At 44.7% G+C, this 23,826-nt stretch overlaps 1 long non-coding RNA gene across 1 annotated transcript; it reads left to right on the top strand.

Annotated features, from left to right (window-relative positions):
* The first annotated feature begins 8,495 nt into the window (after positions 1–8,495).
* On the top strand, positions 8,496–21,172 carry LOC119846677. Its single transcript, XR_005289940.2, has 3 exons — positions 8,496–8,665; positions 16,631–16,697; positions 17,307–21,172. It is a non-coding gene; the product is annotated as an uncharacterized LOC119846677 (long non-coding RNA).
* Positions 21,173–23,826: the final 2,654 nt, after the last annotated feature.

Consider the following 23,826-nt stretch of genomic DNA (forward strand, 5'->3'; position numbering starts at 1 on the left):
ACTAAGGGCTTTTCAGTCTAGCAGAGAAAGGTCTAACACGATCCAGTTGCTGGAAATTGAGGCTAGTCAAATTCAGATGGGCAATAAGGCATAAATTTTTAATGGTGAGAGGAGTTAACCACTGGAACAATTTACCAAGGGCTGTGGTGAGTTCTCTATCACTGATAATGTTTAAATCAAGACTGGATGTTTTTCTAACAGATCTGCTCTAGGAATTATTGTGGGGAAGTTCTCTGGCCTGTGTCATACAGGAGCTCAGACTAGCTGATCTCTATAATCCCTTGTGGCCTTGGAATCTATAATCTATGAAAGCAAATCTCTCGGAATTATTCCCAAACTGTTGCTGTCACTGCCGCTATGGGATGTCAATAAGAGGAACCATTGCATTCTGGCCCTGCCACAGGAGCTGAACACATGATGGGCCTGGCACTCCCCAGCTCAGCTGAGACCAGTATAAAGGGGCCATCAGGATGGCTGATAAAGTGTGTCTCCATCTCTCTAAGTTCTTACGTGATCTGTAGTATCTGAGGATCTCATACTCAGGACCCATCAGTGGCCTACACCCTTTCTACCTGAGTTATATGATGCAATGGAATTCAGTGGGAGTGGATCTGGGACCAGCTTCAATATCAATGAAACAGGGTTGGCCCAGGCCCCCCAGAACTTTGGGATGAAAAACAGCTTTTCAAACTATGTGGAAAATATTTGCAAAAAATGTTTGTTTCCTCTGCTTTTTTTTTTAAATTCAGCAAAACAAATTGAGAGGGAAATGTTCATTTCTGGTTGACTTCCTATCCCATCCATTTCCTCCGTTCCCTCCTTCTGGTTTTTTTCCACTGGAGAAAAAAACTTAAAAATGAACCCAAAATTAAAAGAATTCATTGTGAAGCAAAATGAAAACAATTGGTTTGATTTATTTCACCGAAAGCTTCCCATTAAAAATTGTCATTTTTAAAACGTTGCAGGGAAACTCTTTTTGTTTTTCAGGCAGCCCAGCTTAATGAGTCTGCTGCAGTGTTAAAACAAGTCAGCGTTCAATATTATGGCATCTGATGAAGTGAGCTGTAGCTCACAAAAGCTTATGCTCAAATAAATTTGTTAGTCTCTAAGGTGCCACAAGTACTCCTTTTCTTTTTGCGAATACAGACTAACACGGCTGCTACCCTGAAATCTGTCACTATTATGTACGTGATTTTTATATTGCACAGCTATTCCTCTAGATGGCAGGAGAACCCTTCTAAAGAATATTCTTGCTGACAAGAACATATAGTGCTATCTTACTGTAGGGTCAGGAGTATAATGCTATTGCTGAGCAATCCTTTTCATTACATCCATTGTTTTCTGATGCTCATAACTTTTTGCAAGAATAACCTTCTGCACTGCAATTTTTCATGCCCAGAATTGATTGACTGATTTTGTTTTTGAGTGTTAGCTGAAGAATGGGATCTCTGTCTAGCAACAGCAGTGATCAGAAAAGAAATCAAATGGGGAGAGGTGATCAGATAGCTTCACTCACCATGACATAATCCATCAGTGTGGGCCCAGTTCAGCAAACCCCTTAAGTGCCTGCTTAACTTTCAGCAGGGGCTTAAGCGTTTGCACACCCTGTGGAATGAATCTCATCTAGCATAGTCATCAGCTGCTAGTGCCCAAGGAGACCGAGGAAAATGGCTTCCCTATAGTGCCCTTGATATGTTTAAATGAATCTTGCTGGCATGACTGGTGGGTGCTTTGCAGGCTGCACAAAGGTCTAATGCAATGCAGTGGCTGGCAGGTAAAGCTAGACAAGTTCAGATGGGAAATGAGGCGTGCATTTTTAACGGTGCAAGTAATCAACGCCTGGAACAATGTATCGAGGGTGGGGGTGGATTCTCCATCACTGACTGTTCCTCAGTCAAGATTGGATGTTTTTCGATAAGATTTTCTCTAGGAATTATTGGAAGGTAGTTCTCTGGCCTGTATCGTACAGGAGGTCAGACTAGATGATTATAGTAGTCCCTTGGAATCAATGACACCACAGCTCTGGATGCACTTGGGCTCAAGTTTCTTCCTTAGGGTGAAATTTATCTTGTGTACTGAGCAGCCCTTCAGAGATCCAAGTGGTGCCCAGTCCTTGTGCTTGATGTCTGCGCAGGGATGAATTTCCCCCTGAAGGAACATCATTTCTGTTTCTAGGAGATGGTCTTGTCTAATGGTTAAAGCACAAGCTGGCAAGCCAGGCCTTATAGATTCTACTCCTCACTCTGCAGGTGCTTCATTGTGTGGATTTGGGCAACTCATTTAACCTCTTGCTGCCTCAGTTTCCCCATCTGTAAAAGGAGAAGAGTTTATATCAGTTTTATCTTGTGCTCCCACCCCCCATTCTGTTTTGCTTAGATGGTCAGTGCTTTGGGGTAGGGACTCTTTTTGTTCTGTGTTTGTACAGTGCCTAGCACAATGGAGTCCATGATCAGGGCTCCTAGCTGCTACTGTCACACAGATAATAATGATGCACAATATTCAGATAGTTACATACATCATGAGGGTGTTGAAAGAGCTGCTGATGTTTATACGGTGCTTTGAGAGGCGCTATGTGTAGGCGCAGAGCACTGAATCGCAGGAGCCTTGAGACAGCTGTCTGAATGCGATGTATGTCTCTGCAAATTGTTTATGCTACAGTCTCCATCCCTGCGGGTTTGCTGTTTTCTTTTACATAAATCTTGCTGTTTAACCCATTTTCATGTGGGATCACTTTAGATCCCGGGATGCTTGTCGCTTAGAAGGCACCATATGTTTTGTACAAACCAAGGTAAACGTAAAATCCTCCCCAGGAGAGGGACTTATTTTGAAGCCTAACGTTTCCCTTGATCTGGGTTTCACTGTGGTGCAGCGTATTCAGAATCTCAGTCCCTGGAGAACCACAGGTTCACCCATTGTGTACTATGATTCCCATGTTACGTCTGAAAGGGGTCTGGCGCCCATTTGTGATACTCAGCCCTTGTTACCATCACATCTGAATACCTCCCAACTTTTAACATGTGCATTCGCAACCCTGCCTTGTAAGCTAGGGCAGTGCTGTCATCCTCATTTTACAGAAGGGGAACTAAGGCACAAAGTGACCTGCCCAAGACCATGCAAGAGGTTTGTGACAGAGCAGAGCCTTAAACCTAGGTCTCCAGGAGTGTAAGCACTGGATCACTTTGCCCTTATGGCTCTCTAACCCTAAAGAAAGGGAAGGTCATTGTGAAACCTGGTCTCAACCCACCTCGGGCTGTAACCACCCCCCGACTGGGAATCTGTGCCTTAAACTGCAGCCCACACCCTGTGGTGCTTTGTGTCCCTCTAATGGTGGCTGGATCACATATAGAGGTTGATCCAGCCACAGCCCATGATAAGAGATGTCCTGATTTAAGGTCCGGAGGTCCTAAATTCAATCCCTACAGCTGGTGACCCAGCTGCTGTGCAGTGTAATTCAAATACTGTAGAGAAGTGGATTTCAGCATCTGATTTGCTGTTCACTACAGCAAATCACTGTTCCATGATACAATCACAAGAGGTATTGCTAAATATATGTCAATTTCATGATAATTTAATGTTTCAAAAAATGAGATGCACTTAGACTCCCGGCCCTTTACTATTCCATCTTCTGCTACATGGTGAACACCATTAAAGCACAGCTAGAGTCAGATTTGTTAAAGGTATTTAGGTGCCTAAAGATGCAGGTAGGTATCCAGTGGGATTTTCAAAGGCACCTAAGGCCCAAATCCTCAAATGTATTTAGGTGCCTAACTCCCGTAGGTACCTGAATACCTTTGACAGTATAAGCCCTGGCCCTGAGGTCCTGTAAGATAGGATGCTTCCCTTCCTCCTTGAAGAGAGGAAATGCAAAAGCCGAGGAATGTACAGGATCAAGGTGTTGGTTCAGCAAAACAATGCAAATGTGTTCTAGACTGAAGCAGGTCTAATTGATGTGAATTGGAGTTAAGCACATACAGTTAATCGTTTGCTTAAGCACTTTGCTGTGTTAGAACCTAAATCCTGCTTCCTGTGACATCTGTGCAGCCCCAGCAAACGCAAACTAAGCAAGTTGAACTTAGTCGTATTTCTAAGTGGGCGACTCCCAAGTCTTTAAAATTGAAACTGGCCAGCCCTGTAACAGTTCCATCTCTTTGTTCATGCCGTTGAGCCAAGAGGAAATCAAGGGGAAAGGGGGTTTGTGATGGAGGATTTATTGGCACACCTGCCTTGCACTTGCTCCGATTTCTCCTCTCGCTTTTTTGCGTCTGGGCTGGTATTCTTCTGGGCCCCGCCGGCCCTTTTTATTTTCCTTTCCAATTCATTAATCTGGGGCAGATTAGAATGGGGATGAGTTGATGGAAATTAGGGACGTTTCAACGGATGCCCCCGTGCTCAGTGGCAGGTGGGAGTCATTTTCTTCTGAGACAGCATTTCCAGGGCCCGTTTAAGGGTCCACAGACAGTCTCCTATGTGAGACATTGAGAAGGGGAATTGTCAACTGTCCTGATACAAGGAAGGAAGGGTCTCTGAATGAGACCCCAGGTTGCCTGGTGGCTGTGGGAGGGGAGATTACAAATGATCTGAATCTGCCTGTTAACTCACTTGATTAAGTAAAGAGACAAATTAATGGAGAATAAAGAGTGTCCTAACTGTCACATGGAAAAATCAGCTGTGATATGTGGTGCTGGACTTCATAGGTTAACCAGCAACAGGAATACTCCTTTGCAGAACCAGGGCCTAAAAGTGGTGAATAAATGCAAACACTTATACACGTGCTTAACTATACGGCACAAGTTTTCTCATTGGGCTGGACCCTCATCTGGTGTAAACTGGTGTAGCTGCATTGAAATCAGCGGAGCTATTTCTGATTTCCACTAGCTGAAGATCTGTCCTGAAGGCTTCAGTGGGACTGCTCATCTATGTAAAGTGGCACATGTGATTACAGCACTGCAGGTGTGTACTCCCTGGGACAGCTGAGTACCTTGATGTGCCAAATTTGAATTGAGATCAAGCAGGTCCAGAGCCAACTATGAAGCAGAGAGGGTTGCCGCCTGACTGGTTTTTAAGCGGCCTAGCTGGTTGTTGTATTGCCTTGCTGGTTAAAAGATTTAATGTGCAGGAGGATTTTAAATTGGGACACTTATGAGCCCTCTGCAGTTCATGCTCCTGGAGTCTGGACTGTGGTGCCATGTTAGGTTAAGGTAAGAAAAATGATATAATATGCAAATACAAAGATTGTGTGTGTGTGTGTGAATACATGGATCTCTAAAATATTTCAGTAATGATTAACTGTCGGGGACATTGGACCCTTTTTGCTGATGGGAGTAGGGTTGGTGTCTGTGGCCAGTGGCTAGTTTTTGTTGGCCTGTAGTGGCCAGTGGCTGGTTTTTATGCATCTTGGAGGTGTCTGAGACCCAGAGCCTCTGTGGATCGGGTCCCTCCAGGGAGGGTCATATAACACACACTGACCTGTGGGTTATACCTCAACAAGAGCTGTCCCTGGACATGCACTGCAAGACTGGAAAGCCTAAGAACAAACAGAGGGTTTCACTTTTTTTTCTGTTTGAAAATTCCTTGCACTAAGATGAGATCATCGCATTCAGCAGCCGTAATAGGGCTGGGAAATAGCTTGAAGTGAACAAAGGATCCACTGAATGGGTTACTGATGCTGGCAAACACGTAGACAGCACCAGTCACACCAGTGAAATGGACTAAGTCTGCCATTGGCTGGAGGCACTGAAATGTACCATGCTGAATGTACCCCCAGGCAAAAGCCTTAACTAAGAGGGAGGGCCATTTATCAAAAGGCCAGCGATGTAGGCTCTACTCTGCTGAGCCAATCAAATGGAAACTGGGCCTCTCATAGGTTACTACCACTCCTGGGTGGGTTCCATTGTAAGGTACAAAATATGGCACATTGCCAGCCCAGAATATGCCCAATCCCTCTGGCTAATTAAAAAGAATGATACAACAGCCCCAGAAATAGAGGCTCTGAAAGCAGCATTGGTGCAAGAGTGGTCAATACCTGAGTTTCAGTAAAATGGGTCCGGCTCAGCTCTGGTGTAAAACAATTTATCTCCCTTGAGGGGAGCTGTGTTGATGTACACAAGCTGAAGATCTGGCCAGTCCCATTCTCACAGGCCAGAGACCACATGAATTATAGGGAGTAGTGTTTATGTAAAGATACCAGATGTCATAAGGATACTGGAGTGGAATAGAAGAGGAGAATCAATTACATCAGAAGGTTAGAAAAATACAAATCCGCCTTCTTACTAAGTTGTTCCAATGGTTAATCCCTGTCGCTACTAAAAAAACCTGAGCCTTATTTCAAGTCTGAATTGTCTAGCTTCTGTTTCTGGCCACTGGATCATGTTAGACTCAAGGAGCTGAAATCTATCTAGTTTAATAGAGAGAGAGTTGAGGTGTGACTTGGTAAACAGTCTGTAGAAAGGTCTATCACCAGAAGGCATGTTCAGAAATCCTTTAATCATTCTCATGGTTTTTCTCTGGATCCTCTCTAATTTATCAACATACTTCTTGAATTGTGGACACCAGAACTGGATGCAGTATTTCAGCAGCAGCCGCACCAATCCCAAATATTGAGGTAACATAACCTCTCTACCCCTACTCAAGGTTCCCCTGTTTATTCATCCAAGGATTGCATTAGCCCTTTTGGCCACAATGCTACACTGAGAACACATGTTCAGCTGATTATCAACCAGGACCCTCGCATTTTGTTCAGAGTCACTGCTTCCCACATCGTGCACGTATGGCCTACATTCTTTGTTCCTTGATGAATACATTTACATTTAACTGTATTAAAACACATATTGTTTGCTTGCATCCAGCTTCCCAAGTGATCCAGATGGCTCTGAATCAGTGACCCGTCCTCTTCATTATTTACCACTCCCCCCAATCTTTGTGTCATCTGCAAACTTGATCAGTGATGATTTTATGTTTTCTTCCAGGTCACTGATAAAAATGTTAAATATAATCAGGCCAAGAATCGATCCATGCAATACCCCCACTAGAAGCATACCCACTTGATGATGATTCCCCATTTACAATTACATACTGAGACCTATCAGTTAGCCATGTTTTAATCTATTTAAGATGTGTCATCTTAATTTTGTAGAGACAAGGTGGGTGAGACAATATCTTTTATTGGACAAACTTCTGTTGGTGAGAGAGACAAGCCTTCGAGCTTACCAAGAGCTCTTCTTCAGGTCTGTATTGTCATCTTCAGACCAGACCTAAAGAAGAGCTCTATTTAAGCTTGAAAACTTGTCACTCTCACAAACAGAAATTGGTCCAATAAAAGCTATTACCTCACACACCTTGTCTCCCTAATATCCTGGGACCGACATGGCTACAAAAACAATGCCTATGTTAATTTTATATCATTCTAGCTTTTTAAAATCAAAATATTGTGCTGTACCAAGTCAAACACCTTACATCAACTCTGTTGCCAAATTTGTAATCTCATTAAAAATATCAAGTTAGTTTGACAGAATCTATTTTCCATTAAACTATGTTGATTGGCATTGATTATATTACCATCCTTTAATTCTTTATTAATTGAGTCCCATATCAGCTGGTCCATTATCTTTCCTGGGATCAAGGTCAATTGGCTGACCAATTACACAGATCATCCTATTTATCCTTTTTAAATATTGGCACAACGCTAGCTTTCTTCCAGTCTTTTGAAACTTCCCCGGTGTACCAAGACTTATTGAAAATCCATATTTTTTGTCCAGGGAGCTTCTCAGTCAGATCTCTTAAAATTTTTGGTTGTAAGTTATCTGGACCTACTGATTTAGAAATGTCTAACTTTAGTAGCTGCCATTTAATATCATCCTTAGTTACTGTTGGAGATGAGAGTATTTAGTCATCATATGTTATGACTATATCACCTATTTTTAGTGTCTTTCACCAGATGATTCAGAGGCAATGAACAGAACAGGGAAATTATTGAGTGATCCATCCCTTGTTGTCCACGCCCAGCTTCTGGCACTCAGCTGCTTAGGGATACCCAGATTATGGGGTTGCATCCCTGACTATCTTGGCTAATAACCACTGATGGACTTATCCTCCATGAATTCTTCTAATTCTTTTTTGAAGGACTATCAGCTTTGATTCAGCAAAGGGGGCACCTCGCCAGCAAAACACTTAAGAACATATGCACAACTGAATCTAGACCTTAAGTCAGGAGGTACCACGGAAGAACCCCCTGGTAGCAGCCCATATCTCAGAAGCAGATGATCTGGCTGTTCTGAGTATAAGACCCCACAGTCTAGAACCCAGGCCTGCAGAACTACCAGGCAGTAGATCGCTCCACACTGCTACCCAGCTACAGATGCCTTATGCTACACTGCCCATGACCCACCATGGACACAGACCGCAGGAAGTCCTGCCTCAAGAGGTCTGACAGGCAGCAGCCTCATGGCTCCTGATTGGCTCTCTGCTCTATATAAACCCAAGGGGTGTTCCAAAAAGTCTCAGGCAATAGTGTAGCTCTCTTGTAGCTGCTATGACTACTTTGTTCCTGAACTTCTGGTGTTGCCCATTAGCTTGATTTGGACCTTGCCTCCTGACTTGGATTCTGACCCTTGATATCCACCCTGGCTTGGAACCTGCCTATGACCTTCTCTACTACTCCTAGCCTCAGGTTTGACCCTGCTCTGACCCTTGGCCCAGGCTGCCCTTGTTAGGGTCCTGACACTGAGTTGGGGGTAAGTAGAACCCAACTTGTGGGTGCCCCAGAAGTGGTGGCTGGGAAGGGCTGCATCGCATCTATTGGTATTATTATAGCAAGTACCTCATCAGGACCCCTGTACAATTCCCATTCTAACTTCCTGTTTTCAGATTCTCTAACTGTGACCAATTCCTTTTAAGGTTGGATTTCTCTGGGCATAGTCTGTGTCCTTGTGTGCCTTTTTCCTTTAAAGTTTGAGCAAAATTGATTGATTCAAGTACTTCTGGGGTGTGATATCAATGGACTTTTCTCAGTTGGCATATTGGGGCAGGTTTCTGACTGCTTTGTGCTACTGGGGGTGGCATGGAGGGCCAGGTAACTGAATACATCTCTTGATCTTAGTGCGAGCACAGTTGTGTTGCCAGCTAGAGCCTGTCTCAGGCTCCTTTCCGAAATAACCCTCGATGTAACCTCCTTTCCTTCCTCCTCTGAAAAGATTACCAACTGAATGTTTGACTGCTTTTTCTCTCCCTGTTGTGTATTCTTTGGCTTTGGTTGGTTTGTTTGTTTGTTTGTTATTAAACTACTCTTCACCTCGGGACTGGGAGCGAGGGAATTCACTTGGCTTTATTAAAAGGAAAATGTTTCCTTCCTCCTGCAACTTCCGACTTGAATCCCCTCCATCTTCCTGAAACGCTGTCACCCAGTTCCGCATTCCCTTGGCCTCTTCAATAGTTTCCCAATAACAAACACCCCCCCGCCCCGCCCGGCACAGTTTCCTCCTTTCGCTAGAAGGTATAAAAATGTCACGGCCGCTGAAAACGCAATATCTTTACTCTCATCGTTCGTCTAGGAGACAGGATATGGGGGGGGGGGGTGTTAGGTGTCAACAATGTCAGGTTTCACTTCCTGCCCATAATCAATCCAGCATGGGCTTGGTAGGCCCAGCTAGGCCTCAGCCCCTCCAGCTAGTCCCTGAAGCTGACCCGATCTGGGCCCCTTTCACTCCAGTTGCCTGGGGAAGAGCAGAACACTAGCAGGCAGTATTCCCAGGCCTGCTAACCCATCTCCAGGGCTATAAATATAAAGGAGATTTTGTCACCATTTGTTCAAATGGCTCAGGAGTAGTTCGCTGGATGATTTCAGTGTCTATTAGCTGCAAAGAAATATAATGTCAGGCCCCAGGATCTGCCGTCAGGGAGGCAGGAATGAGGGAAGGGCTTGGATAAAAAGTTTGGAGTGGGGGGGAAGAAAATGGAAATGTGGCATTCTGGGGACTTGGCCTGGCAAGCTAGGAGGGTAACTAGGTAGAGCATTTGCAGTGCTCATGCTGTGGTTATTCACTGGCTTGCTCTGGCAGGCTATGATTATTCCAGGCCGTTTATAGTCGGAGTAAATGGCTATACGCTCCGGTGATGTCTTTTTGCATGTTTCGTGGTTTTTGCGATATCCTTTGCCGCTATGGAATGATAGCAGGGCAGAGTGGTTAGCGCATGAGAAGGGGATTTAGGTGGGTTGGGTTCTAGTCCTTATTCTACGACTGACTGTGTGCGAGTGAAACCTCGGACATGTCACTCTAATCGCTTTGTGCCTCAGTTTCCCTGTCTGTAGATAGGTGGCTGTTATCCAGTCTCACAGGAACATTGTGGGGCTTAATAATAAAGTGCTTTGAGGTAGTTGGAAGAAAAGTGCTGTTATAAACCTTATTTATAATTGGTCCCCAAACGAGCTCAATAATCCCATCCAGGATTACAGCTCTGGATAAACACAGTCCCTGTACTTTCATCAAGCCTTATCGGCCCCTGTCTGAGACCTTCGTTCCTAGAGTCACATGAGTATGTCAGAATCTCCGCTTTCATTTTAAATTAAATTTATAGCACATGTGGTGGCAAACAAACATTTGCAAATGTGACCCAAGTCTAACTGCTGCAGGGTCTTCTGCCCGGGTCTGCAGAGAGCCTGGCCCAGTAACTTAACACCCCATGACCCACTGCTCTGGGAAATGCTGGAGTAAGTGCTTGGGGCTCCCTCTGCTGCTACTTCTGAGAGCATGGAACCTTCTACTCCCTTGGCTACTGGGAGAGAAAAGGGGCCATGCTGTTATCTACATCCCTCTGGGAAAGGAGGGCCTCATGCCACCATAGCTTGTGCAGGGGTAGAACCATAGTGTAGGGACAGTGCAGCAGGGTGGAGCATGGGGGACCCTTGTGTCGTAGCATTGCCTTTGTCATCCCAGATCTGAAGTACATGGGTCTGATGTCCCACATTTACACTGAGGTCAGTGGCAGGGTTGTAGCAGGGTGAAAGTGGAGTAAATAAGAGGCAAATCAGGCCCCAACTCTCTAAAGGGCTGGATTTGAATGGACAAGAGAATAAATCAAATTAACTGTGTCGCTTTCCCATGTGATTGCTCCAGATGCACCTGATCCACCACACTCCTAGTTATAACCCTGGAGATTCTATCGTTCTTCTTGGCTGTGGGGTGGGGGGGATTTAGAATTGACGATGTAAATCAGCTTCCCTGATACCCAGGTTCATGCTGATCTGAATGTTATGAGGGTTAATGACACCTGTAGCCATGTAATGCATGTTAAGAGAAGGGTGATCAAATCTCGTGCTTCAGGGCATAAGCTGATCTCTGCAGGTGTCATTAGCTCCCTTCTATACATCACTGCACAGTTGGCTTATGTGTCTGGCAGATCCATATTCCCTCTCGCTCTGATGAAGCGGATGTTGGCCACTGCTAGAAGTAAGGTACCAAACATGGATGGCTGGACCCAGAATCCGAAAACTAATGTAAATGGGGACAACTTAAAACTATCCACAAACCTTTGCCTTTTTATAGGGCTAGATCCCAAAATCCTCCCATGTGCCATTGAAATGCAGCCACTTCTGGGATGGGAAGGTACTAGGCAATTAGTACATAAGGCTTAATAAGGACACTGCATACCAGTGAGGGCATGGAATGGGAAGACCCTGAGCAAGGACACTTGCATAAAATAGTATGCATGATCTTTAGGACCAACATTTCCAGTTGGTGGTGGTTTGTGGCATGCGCTCAGAGCAAAACTCCCATTGAGATCAATGGGACCAGGATTTCATGCCTACATTTGTAGGCATGGATTACATGTAATGTCCCTGTAACCGCATGTGCAAATGAGCATTTACATGCCTGAATTTCACTGAGTTGGGAAATGTGCATCCTCTGTCTTGCCTTTAATAGAGCATGGAAATCAGACGGGGCTTTGGGTCGGCCATTTCAAATGAGCCGAAGAAAGGTCAACACCCTGCTTTGGTTGTTGAGGCCTTGGATTCAGTGCAGATTGTGGGTAAAGGCTCTGCACTTCCCGAGTTGTATCAAAAACCCTTTGTGGATGCTGCAATCACAGGTGTGACTGCAGCCCAAGTAGCTTCTTTGCAGACGAATCCTGGGAGTAATTACCCAGGATTGTGGGTGGGTTTATTCAGCCAGGTATGAAGTGCCTGCTGCCACAGCTTCACTGCTCAGAGACCCAAGCTAGCTAGTGTACATCTAGCTCTGCTTTGTCTATACAAGAGGCAATCATACCCATGGTGTAGACCGACCCTATGTGATAGTTATAGGGGCCAGCTCCATGTCTGTCAGTCTCTCATCTCAGTAGCACACTCAAACAGTAAGGGGCACAGTTCCAGAATGGACATGCCTGGCTATATGCCTGCAATAAGATTGAAATATTCACTGCTGTTTTCTCGGCCATAAATTTCTGCCTCATCAGTGCAGGAGTTCCAGGCTGCAGGGAAGGGGGGCTGGGGTGTAAGGAGGGCTCCCAGCATGATACATGTCAAAGCAGGGAAGGTCTAGGCAGGTCACAAGTCAGGTCTTTCCTAACTGTTCCAATGTGTTTGCAGAAAGGTCTAACTGCCCTTGCTGGGGTGTAATAGGAGCATCAAGTTTCATTGGTGGGAGGTGGGGAGAGGCCTTTAGCAATGCAAGACTGAGCTGTTTGGACTCCGAATAAGTAAAAGCTGATGTAATGTGAGTGGCATGTTGATGTATTAATGTCCCTGTGGCATTTGAGAAAACAAAAGTTTGCACCCATGAGGTCAACTGTTCATGTGCATCTATGAACAGACAGTTGCTGGTGCTCCTCTAAGAGTAATCTCCATCCTCCTCCTTGGGATCTTGAATTTACCTGCTTGCAAAAGAGAGGGGACGGAAACATACTGCCAGGCACATTGCATCAAAGCATTAACATTCAGTAGGGAGGTCCATGATTAGGAGTTTCATTGATCAGATCTGCACTGCCAGGGTATCCACACAGCAAGGACTAACTCCCAAAGTCCTTTTCCAGCATGCACCGGGCTTGGCGTAAAACCCTGGGCTGGATTCTTTGGGAGTCATCTCTTCTTTAGCTGTTCAAAAGTCATAGGCAGGAATCTGGAAGGGGAGGATCCCCAGGTTGTCAAACACATGGCAACATTTGAAGATTAAATTCTTCTATTTTACTGCCTTATCTCATAGGAACAATACTCCGTGTAGGGAGCCAGGTGATGCAATTATGTTTTGCAGCTCCATGGCTTGATCTAACTCGCACTTAAGTGACTAGAAGGACTTCCACTGATCTCAATGACAACTGTATGAGGCCCTTAGGACACTTTGTTTCCAGAGCTGGGAGGTCAAGTTTTATTTAGGCTGCATGTGGAAATGAACTTGGGTGGTAAATTTCACCCTAGTCCCTATTTTTAGTTAATGCAGAGCCTGTGTGGAAACAAGCCCTAAGTATAGTGGTAGAAAGAGCCCTTTAAATTGGTACAACACATGTGGTTTCATTAGCATAATTTGTTTGAGGTTTTTACAGACTTCATTAATTGTGCAAAAATTGTGTGTAGATGAAAAACCCTTGCACATCTGTGCAGCGACTGGTATGACCAACAGTCTCTGCCAAAGAGAAGGTTGGGAACAGGATTGCAGGGGTGTCATAGGTCAGGACTAGGGGTCATCCTTTGAGTGATTTGCCATTAAAGTTGCTAAGTTCAGCTTGTTATGATTGGTGGGCTCCTGTTTTTTTGAGAGCATCCATGTCTGAAAATGTTGGCCTCAACCTCTCTGAGCCTCAAACTCTCCCACTGCAAAAGGGGAGTTAGCCATTCCTACCCACCATACATAGGTGTCTGGAAGACTGATTATCTCTGGTTTGTACAGGGCTCTGAATGGTTACTTTAATAATGTGTGTGGTAGTGCACAGGGACCACCCAAGACCAGGGCCCCATTGAGTGAGGCACTGTATGGACACAGAATAATGGTGCCCAAGGAGCTGATGGTTGTTCACATGGTTGAATTTTACAAGACTGGACATTCAGTTTGCCTAAGCCTTGCAAAGCACTGATGATCTTATGGCATACTTTGCCTCTGTGGATCTCAAAGCACTTTTCCAAGGAGATCAGTATCATTGCCCTCACTTTACGGAGTGGGAACCAAGGTGCAGAGAGTCACCCAGCATCACCAGCCAAGCTAGTAGCAGAGCCGAGAATAGAACCAGTGCAGTGGTCTTGCCATTAGACCACACTGCCTTGTTTGTTCCTCTGCATTCATCTGAATCTTCAGTGCAGAAACTGGGCTATAGCTTGTGTGAGGTCAGCGTCTTGTGTGATCTTTCTGGTGGCACTTGGTTTTCTGCTAGGATGGAGATATGGCTAGATTTGAACTAAATACTTGAGACTTGGCTGTTGTCTCAAAATTCCTTACAGCCCCTCCCGGCATTTTGCATTAGACACAGCAAGAGAGATCAGCTAATTGCCACATAAAATTCTTGGCATCCACACATGATTAAGGCTTACATAGTTGCGTGATATTGGAGTGCTGGCCACTTCTACTGCTCCCTGAGCAATAAGGTGAGACAGACTGTGTGTTTTCTGCATGGTTATAGCATGTGCCTTGGGTTTTACAAACAGAGTAAAAACGGAGCCTCTTAAGTAATAGTGCATGTCAATGTCATACCTGGGAACAGAGCCCAGGTCTGTCTATTCTTGATCCTATGCTTAATCTCCCCCACCAAGGAAAGATGCTTGTAATAAGGAGTAACATTCACACTCGGAAAGTCCCATGGTATTGTTTTAATGACTGCTATTGGTGCTTATTCAGCTGAGATCTAAAACAAATGGAACTTCCAGCAGTTTAGTCCCGGCTCCCAGCTCCCTCCTGAGTACTGACTCAGTTACACCGTTCCCACCTACCCCCTCTGAGTCATTGCTGGCATTTCCTTGAACACTTTGTAGATTTCCCATTCCCTTGGAGATCCCTGCCCAACTCTGTTTAGCTGGTAGATGGGAGAAAAAGGCTGGCTGTAGAATTTGCAGATGATAGAAAAAGTGTTAGATGGATGCTAAAAAAGGGGGATGGCGGGAGAGGGCTCAGTTCTGCCAACAAAAAATCAGCAAGAAAATAAGTCTGTAGGGGATTTAGTGTCTGGAGTGGGTTTTTTAGGAAGCCCACACAAGTTTTGGACTGGGATTAACAAACCATGCAGACCTAAAGCTCCCTGAGCATCTCCTGTGATTAAGCTCCTACATTTTCCAGGCCAATGTGTAACCCCACTGAGACCACTTATTCCTGTGCTGATGGATCCTTGTCTATGGCCCACGGTAGTTTTTGGGGGAAACATTCTATGTCCAGGCCACAGCAATTACCTTCCAGCTCCCAATGGTGCAGAGCAGCCATTGGGTGTTTGAAGAAAATTTTGGGTTTGGCCCCATTTAAAGAAACCACCTCCTCAGAGTAGAGGAAATGCTTCATTATTTGGGACAAATAAAATCATCCCATGCCATGGAAATCCGTGTCTGAGTTGAGTCCAGCCAGGCTGCCAAAGATCACCTGGGAATTGTGCAATTAGACAGCTGTAAAGGCAGCCCATTGTGCCTGCATCTCAGTACCTTACTCCACTCTCATTGAGGCAAACTTTAGATCCCCATTAAATCCACATGGATCCACCTGGAGTCTGAATAATGCCCTACTTCTCTGTAAAGAGAGAGGTACTCAGTGCAAGATGGGGAGCCAGGAATGCCAGACATGTACTCTCAGCTGAGGCACCAATTCAACCAGGTACTAAGTATGTGAGGACTGGGAGTCCTCACATGCTTAAACACCAACCTACCTTTAAGTATCATACTGAACTATGCTTCAGATGCTGTTTCCTTTCCTAGCCTTGTGCAAGTCCTATCATCAGTCTGTTTCCACTCCTGTTGCATGAGGATAGCAATCATTATTGACCTCATGCACATGAGTCCTCTTAAATGCCTACCTCATTGCAGTACCAACATCCTATGAGCTGCCTCAGTTCATTCAGAATAGGCTGCCAAGGGCGGGGGAAGGAATTGTAACTTGTTGATAGCTATAAGTGGCAGTAACAATTCTTTGTGCTTTCATCTGAGGATCAATATATATTCAGATGTTCTTCTATAATAAGCAATTAAAATGAAGGAAGAATAGAATTTACCCCACCTCTGCCTAGACTCCCAGGGCTTATAGAAATAAGCTCAGGTATTTATATCTATAGCTCAGGTTGTGAGCACAGGGCAGTAGCCACTGTGACGACCAAGCAGGCTTCAGGAAAGTGGAAATCCATAATCTCAAGGCCCTGCAGCTCTGTCCAATAAGTTTTATATCTTCTGCCCTCTGCGATTCCAATTTCTGTTGTTCTTTGCCCATTTGTTTGCCATCGATCATTCCAAGCCTGCCTGTGAGTGGAACCTACTTGGAGAACAGGGCTACAGAGGAGCAAATCCCTTCTATGCACTAGCCTTTGTTTAAAGGGCTGTACATCCATTAAACTATGTAATTTCCTGGCAATAGATCAGCGTCTGGGCCTGCAGCACCGACCCTTTTCCTCCTTTTGCCCTTTGCTAGAAAGATGACCCAAGAGATTCCAGCCCTGACGTCTTTGTTTGCTTGTTTTATTTCAGTCTTTGAGTGAATTCAGGGCACGTGGAAGATGCCAGATGGACAGCTGGGAATGTTAAAGGGCTGCAGGTAAGATTCTGCACAGAGGCGTCTGGTTCCACTTTTATTCTGCCTACAAAACTAGTGAACCATGCTTTGTATTCCTGAACACCATCTGCTGGCACGTTCTCTGACTAGCTTCCATATGTACAGGCTAGAGCATTCTTATAACAGCGAGCACGCAAAAACAAACCACTATGCCTAATCTTGTTGTGCCTTCTCAGTATTTCCTGAGTCTTTGTTGCTCAGGGATAGTCAATTTTGATCTTGCACAGAGGCCCAGCCCTTGGTCTGAGTCCTATGTGAACCTCTGTTGTATAGAGTGAAGTCCCCTTTCTCCCTGATGACTGGTTCTTCCAGGACAGGGGTCAGGCAGAATGATGGGGTGCATGAGGGAAGCTGGATAAGCCCAGAATGTCCAGGGATGTGAACCCAGCACCTTTCACCAGCACCAAAATCCTTGTAGAGAAGTGTGCATAGACTGAGTGAATCTGAGCAACAACAACCTGCAATCAACTGTGCATACACAGGGGGACAGATGTAAGAACAGCCTATGCATTTGGGGGGCAGGGGATGGGATCTCAATCTTCTCTGCCAATGGGCCTGATTTTTTTTTTTAAATTTGGTCTTCTTCGCTAGGGTCCTGCTGCCATTTACAAGCCCCCGACCAAGTGACCTGCTGTTCTGCAGCCAGCTGATCAAAGCCAGCACAGCTGTGGTTTTGACCTCTGCCAGCAGAGGGGACAACTGCCACATCCCTTTCACATGGATGTACCCTCCCCTTTTTATCTTGGCCTCATGACATCATCTGACCCTTCCTGCACTCAGACTTCAGCTTGCAACAAGACAGACTATTGCATAACTCTTCATTGGACAGAGAGGAGGAATGGGCACACCATGGGTGCTGGGAAGCATAGATTCTTTTGCCCTTTTGTTTTATTGCAGCACACCTAGCTAGCATAGGGTCTGGGTTTTACTTCTTTGCTCATTCAGCTATACCTCTTGGGCAAATTGGCTTGATTGCTCCCCAAGAAGGCAAGTAGTACCCCAAAGACCGCACTCATTTACCTATCATTTCCAGTGTTAGTTAGGAATCAAGGCCCAGGCCACGAGCCAAGCTTGAACCCAGATCCTACTCTACCAAAGCACAGACCTTTACCAACCAAAGTCTTGGCCTGTAGCATCTCTCTCAGAGGTAGGAAGGTAAGAGCCCACTTTGTCTCCCAGATCCCTGGGCTAGTTGGTGTAATCAAAGGGATATGAACCCAAGAAAGCTTCAACACTAAAGTGCAGACCTCTTGGCCACTTGAGCTGAAGGACTAACCCCATCAGCTAGCAGCAGTAGCAGCCAGTTATCCTCTGAACTAGCTATGGAGGTGGGATGTGTAACATGCTTCATAAGCAAGTTACACTTTTTCTTAACTCCCCAAATAAACTGTGCCTTGTCCCCTTGGAATACAAACAGGAAGCATATTCCTGGGATAAAGAGGAGTATTAACCACTACAGGAGATGTTACAGAACAGATCTGGAAGCAGGGAGGACTCAGTCTAGGACCTGTGGTGCACAAAGTGTGTTGCTTCATCCCCCCCTAAGATTGACTTAGATGGCTCTCTGTATATCAAGCATGGAAAATCCTTACCCCTGCAGACTCAGTTCAACTTTGTGTAACCCGTTCCTTAACACAGTGAGCGTCTTTGTCCCCCTCGAGAGGCTCTTCCACAGAGGTTCTTGACTTGGCTAATGTATGCAGCAAATGGGGTTAGAGCCACATCCCCAGAGGTTCTTGGGTGCTGGAGTCCCATTGATTTCAGAGGGAGTTAGGCACCTAAATATCTCTTGAGCATCTGAGCTTTAGCTTACACAACAATGACTCATGCTTTTAGATCAAGACATCCTGTGGTCAAGCCCCACCTAGCAGACCATCCCGCTTATCTAAACCCTCCAGTCTCAGCTTCCCTCCTAAGCTCTGTTCTTCAATAGGACCCACTTGTGTGCTTAGTTAAGCCCAGGTTGCATGTTTTGCTGGATTGGGGCCATAGAGAGAGGCAGGGTCTTGTTGCAGAAGATGCTGCTTTCAAAGATATCCTCAGTGATAACGAGAGTGGGGGCAGGGGAGAGAAGCCAACAGTCTCTCAATGGAATGTTGCCCCATCTTCTTGGTGCAACTCCAGTGGGGTCAGCAACATTGTGTCTGTCTTAGCTCTGAATTCCTTCACTCTGCTGCTCCAAATGTAACTGTCATGTGCAAGACCATCAATCTTCCAAATTAAAGAACAAGGAGAGGAATTTCTGCAGCTGCCAAAAGGCTGAATGCAGAGAAGTTGAGCACCAGCCTTTGTGCTCCCTTGGCAGGAGTAGGTGAAAATGACAGGTGGGAATTTTTTCCTGGCCAAAAAATAAATAAATAAAAATTAAATTAAAAGTGAAATCTTCCCAGAATTACAAAATCAGGCTCTGCTGGGCAATCTGGATTCCTTTAAGGGTTGTCAACACCAGAAGGTACATTTGGTTTAGTTAAATTACTCTAGTTTAAATTGATGTCAAATTGCATTAGTACAATTGGCGCAACTTCCTGTGTGAACCCCGTTTATGGTAACTTTTTTTTCTAAACTGAAATAAGCCTCGTTTGAGTCAAAATAAGATTGACTGTCTACACAGCCTTTTGCACCAACTTAATGAAATTGGTTTCAAATCATACTTTGTAAAACTGGTGCAACCCTGTGTATAGACAAGTGCTTAACTTGTCAGGGCTTGTACATTTCAGTACTACTTCAGGGCCCATGAGTAGTTTGCATGAGTGACACTATGACCCCATGTGCCAGGTTGCAAGGCCACACCCTCAAATTTGGAGGGGGTTGGTGTAGGGGCTTATGTGGGTCAGGCTGCTAGTGAGGGCCTGCCTAAGAGGCAAAGAGGAAGATCAGTTATGGGAGGGGTGGGGGTGGCAAATTTGTCTTCCTCCCCCCTGGGCACACATTAAATGGCATTCTGCAGGTTGGGGTGTCAGTTTGGGTAACAACCCCCCCAGTCGTCATAGAAGTCCTACTATTCAACCCCCCAGCATTAATGCACAGACCTCAGCCACTTGAGCTAATGGAGCACTGCTAATGCTAACGGTAGCCTGTTACCCTGTATGTGGACCAGTCACTAAAGGGGGGTGCGCACACACTTTAAAAGTGCCTTACGTTTGTAGGGCTAGCAGCTAAAAGAAAAATATCTGTAACGTGAGCAGATTGGAGTGGGAGTCATTAGGATTCCAAGCACATAGCCCAAAGGGCAATCTTGCAGAGTTACCTTTCATGGTAAGAATTGTACTTTAAAGTGACATGAAGACAGGTGGAAATAAAATAGGCTTGACATAAATGTTGCATGAATGAATAGAGCTGTCTTGCATCGAGCCCTGAGAAACTCAGCAGATACAGTTTGCTAGGGATCCTGCAAAGGCGTTCTTCCAGTTTTGTTTGTGTGAAGTTCTCAGTTCCTGGGTTTTGCCAAAAAAAAAAAAAAATCACTGTTTACATGAGACTTGCAATTACATTCATACCTAGTTGTAAGGCTCCTTTGCACTGCCAGAGTGGTGTAAAAAGAGTCCGGTGTGAATGAAACCAAGTTTTTGCCTAGTTTTTGGATCGGCCTTCCCCCGCCTCAACCCAAGTTACATATTGGCTTCTACTAAATTGAATCATCAGCTTTCTAGGTGGCAGCATGGTCCAGTGAATTGGCTTCTACTATAGTTTCTGAGACCTAGTTCTATTCCTAGCTCTGCTACTAATGCGCTCTTGCAGCGGTTACTTTTATCTCTGTAGTTTTTGTTTCACCTCCCATGGCCTATTTAAATTGTAAGCTCTTTGACGTAAGGTTGGGGGGTTTGTTCACTAAGTTTAGCAGCACCTAGCACATTGGACCTCAGTTATGCACCTGTAGGTGCTACTGCAGTGTAAACAATAAGAGGAAGACCAAAAGAGCTGACCTGGACTGAACTTAGAGGAAAGCTATTCTAGCAACTCCAATCTAGATGCTTTGCGTCAGATTCTGATCTGTTACACCAGTGGAGCGGCGGAATAATTTTATTCAAGTCAGTAGTTACACAAGTGTGACCGAAATTGGGACTTGTGCCTTTAATTAAAGGATTGTGTGCAGCCACAGACTCCAGCATGCTAAGCTCTCTTTGCTAGCCTCCAAATGGAACTAAGTCAGCTGGCCACTTTTGTTGTGTATTACAATGCTATAGCTGTAATCCCTTGGGACTTGGCAATAAAAATAGACAATAAATCAGTGGTTCCATCACCCAACTCCAGGTTGTCTGTGTAGTCTCCCACTTCTGCTTTACTCAGTCAAGTCATTTGGCCTCCCAAAGGAGCCATATGGGCTGTATGAGAATGTCTCAGGCGCAAGGACTGTAACCCTTACTCCATCCAGGACTTCAGTTCCAAACCTCTGTCCTCGCAAATGGCAAAGGAAAACAATTCTTATTGGGGGTGGAAAGAGATTAGAGCACTCCTAACTGTAATTGTTTATGTAGAGCTGGTGGAAAAAATTTCAACATTTGCAATTTTGACACTTTTCATCCAAACTTTGAATTATTACATAAGAAATGGATCAATTAAAAAAAATTCCAAAAAGATCCCACTTGACAGGTTCTAATAAATTGGAACCGAGTGGCGCAGGAATTGCCAGACTATATCAGAACAATGGCCCAGCTAGTTACTGACACTCAGTAACAACTGCATCGAAAGAAGAAATCTGCGGTAGGCAATTATGAAATAAACAAAACAAAGCACACACACTAATGTCTCCGAAGCTATTTTTTTAGCTATTTTTCATCTAGTTGAATAGATGGACTCAAACTCAACTCTTCCTGTGAAATCCTGCATCTCCCATGGGAAAAATCTCCAGAACCAAATTTCTATTTAACTGAGCATCTCGTTTGCCACAACTTGGGATAACATTAACTAGCGTTCTGGAATGGGTTGTGTTGGAGTTGGATGGCCAAATTCCTTAGGCTCCTTAAAAAAATCACACTTTAATTTCTTTACAATTTCAAAGGGAATCGGTGATACCCATTAAATCAATCCCTGAGCCCAATGACTCAATCCACCCATCTATGCTAATGCAGAAGGTCTGACAGGTCTTATAGATGCTGGTTCTAGCCCCTGATTGGTTAGTATGCTCTCATTTTTTTTTTTCCATGAACAATTTTGAACAGGCAGTTCCATATAGGAACAAAAACAAACTTTGATACTTCAAAGTTATTTTTGTTTTTGCTGTGAAACAGAATAGCTGTTTTCCAGCCAGCCCTAGGTCAGAGCAGGATGGGGGGAGAGGCATGTTCTCCTCGTGTGCTAGCCTTTTTTTTTGCCTTGGTGTGTGATACTAGGTGCAGGGAAATGAAAAGCTAAAGTATCATCCTGTGTCAATAAGTGAGACTTGGCTGGCTGGAATTACCCATTGATTTAAATTCTTCTTGCTGGCAGTGAATATTGAGAGGTCAGAAAACAAAGGAATGGCTAGGAAGGATCTTGTGGGATGGGAAGCAGAGAGATCTACCCTTAAAAGCACAGAGACAAACTTAGCTTAAGAAGAGTCCTGTTCTGCCTTCCCCTGGGCAGATACTGCAACATTAAAGTCTAGTTATGGTTAGAAAAGTCCCTATGTAAACATGGCACCATCCCATTGAAAGGATATGCTGCAGGCCAATGAGTCGGCTCTACTGGCCTTGTTGCAACAAACTTTTTTACTCCCAATGGCCATATGCAACCAGCAGCCATGGGAGAGAGCTGGATTCTATTCATAGATTCATAGATACTAAGGTCAGAAGGGACCATTCTGATCATCTAGTCCGACCTCCTGCACAGCGCAGGCCACAGAATCTCACCCACCCACTCCTATGAAAAACCTCACCCATGTCTGAGCTATTGAAGTCCTTAAATCATGGTTCAAAGACTTCAAGGAGCAGAGAAGCCTCCCTCAAGTCAACCATGCCCCATGCTACAGAGGAAGGCAAAAAACCTCCAGGGCCTCTCCAATCTGCCCTGGAGGAAAATTCCTTCCCGACCCAAAATATGGCAATCAGCTAAACCCTGAGCATATCGGCAAGATTCACCAGCCAGATACCCAGGAAAGAATTTTCTATAGTAACTCAGATCCCATCCATCTAATATCCCATCTCAGGGGATTTGGCCTATTTACCCTGAATATTTAAAGATCAATTACTTACCAAAATCCCATTATCCCATCATACCATCTCCTCCATAAACTTATCGAGTAGAATCTTAAAGCCAGATAGATCTTTTGCCCCCACTGCTTCCCTTGGAAGGCTATTCCAAAACTTCACTCCTCTGATGGTTAAAAACCTTCGTCTGATTTCAAGTCTAAACTTCCTGGTGGCCAGTTTATACCCATTTGTTCTTGTGTCCACATTGGTGCTGAGCTTAAATAATTCCTCTCCCTCTCCTGTATTTATCCCTCTGATATATTTATAGAGAGCAATCATATCTCCCCTCAACCTTCTTTTAGTTAGGCTAAACAAGCCAAGCTCCTTAAGTCTCCTTTCATAAGACAAGTTTTCCATTCCTCGGATCATCCTAGTAGCCCTTCTCTGTACCTGTTCCAGTTTGAATTCATCCTTTTTAAACATGGGAGACCAGAACTGCACACAGTATTCTAGGTGAGGTCTCACCAGTGCCTTGTATAACGGTACTAAAACCTCCTTATCCCTACTGGAAATGCCTCTCCTGATGCATCCCAAAACCGCATTAGCTTTTTTCACAGCCATATCACATTGGCAGCTCATAGTCATCCTATGATCAACCAGTACTCCAAGGTCCTTCTCCTCTTCCGTTACTTCTAATTGATGCGTCCCCAACTTATAGCTAAAATTCTTGTTATTAATCCCGAAATGCATAACCTTACACTTCTCACTATTAAATTTCATCCTATTACTATGACTCCAGTTTACAAGGTCATCCAGATCCTCCTGTATAATATCCAGATCCTTCTCCGAATTGGCAATACCTCCCAGCTTTGTATCATCTGCAAACTTTATTAGCACACTCCCACTTTTTGTGCCAAGGTCAGTAATAAAAAGATTAAATAAGATTGGTCCCAAAACCGATCCCTGAGGAACTCCACTGGTAACCTCCCTCCAACCTGACAGTT

The sequence above is a fragment of the Dermochelys coriacea genome, chromosome 22 (genome assembly GCF_009764565.3).
Source record: "Dermochelys coriacea isolate rDerCor1 chromosome 22, rDerCor1.pri.v4, whole genome shotgun sequence".
In the NCBI taxonomy this organism is placed as follows: Eukaryota; Metazoa; Chordata; order Testudines; family Dermochelyidae; genus Dermochelys; species Dermochelys coriacea.